Source organism: Anomaloglossus baeobatrachus, chromosome 7 (assembly GCF_048569485.1).
Source record: "Anomaloglossus baeobatrachus isolate aAnoBae1 chromosome 7, aAnoBae1.hap1, whole genome shotgun sequence".
In the NCBI taxonomy this organism is placed as follows: domain Eukaryota; kingdom Metazoa; phylum Chordata; class Amphibia; order Anura; family Aromobatidae; genus Anomaloglossus; species Anomaloglossus baeobatrachus.
This window is the reverse complement of record NC_134359.1, coordinates 230,853,551-230,854,411: the sequence shown is the minus strand read 5'-3', so window position 1 is coordinate 230,854,411 and position 861 is coordinate 230,853,551.

Sequence of the window (861 nt, the reverse complement as noted above, 5' to 3'; positions counted from 1 at the left end):
ATTTTGGTTTCAGAAAAAGACAATTATCACTATTTTTATGTTCTGTAAGGCTACGTTCACATTTCCGTTGTTTTAAATCCGTCAGCAACGGATCAGTCGTTTTTTTAGATGTCAACCGACGCAACGGATGTGTTTTTCACAGGAATCCTGTGAAAAAACTGATCCGTCGTGTCCGCTGTGCATCCGTTTTTTGACGGATCAGTCATGATCCGTTTGTGTTTGGGACAGCTCAGTGTGTGTGCCAAACATGCTGGGCATGCTCAGTAGAGCATGACGGAATCCAGCGTTGGATTCCGTCGTAAGACGGATTACGACGGAATCCAGCACCATAGACAAACATTACAAGCATGACGGAATCCTGCGCGGTGCGTTAATTTTGACGGCCCGAAAAAACATTACATTCTGCGTTGTTTCCACCCGGCGGTCAGTCCAAAAACGACTTACCGTGGCGCAGCGGATGCAACGCAAGGTCATCAGTTCCAATCCGCCACGAATACAAGTCTATAGGAAACAACGGCATCCGCCAAACATTTCTAAGTACAATATCTGTTTGTTCTTTCAGATTATCAGCTGATTTATGACCATAGAACACCTGAAAGTTAAATTTGCAGGGACACAAAGAGCCTATAAAAGCCATAATGTGCCACATTTGTAATGAATCTGAATAGCAAAAATATAATAAATTATCCTGAAAGCTGGACATCCCCTTTTTAAGATGCATTCCCTACCAGTACAACCTGCAGCTCGTGCAGCGACAGGTGGGGACAGGTATATAGCTGGTGTCTGTGTAGTTAGAACGATTTTCTCTCTGATGTCATGCATTCAAAAAAGAAATAACCCATCCTTGTTTCTGAAGGTTTC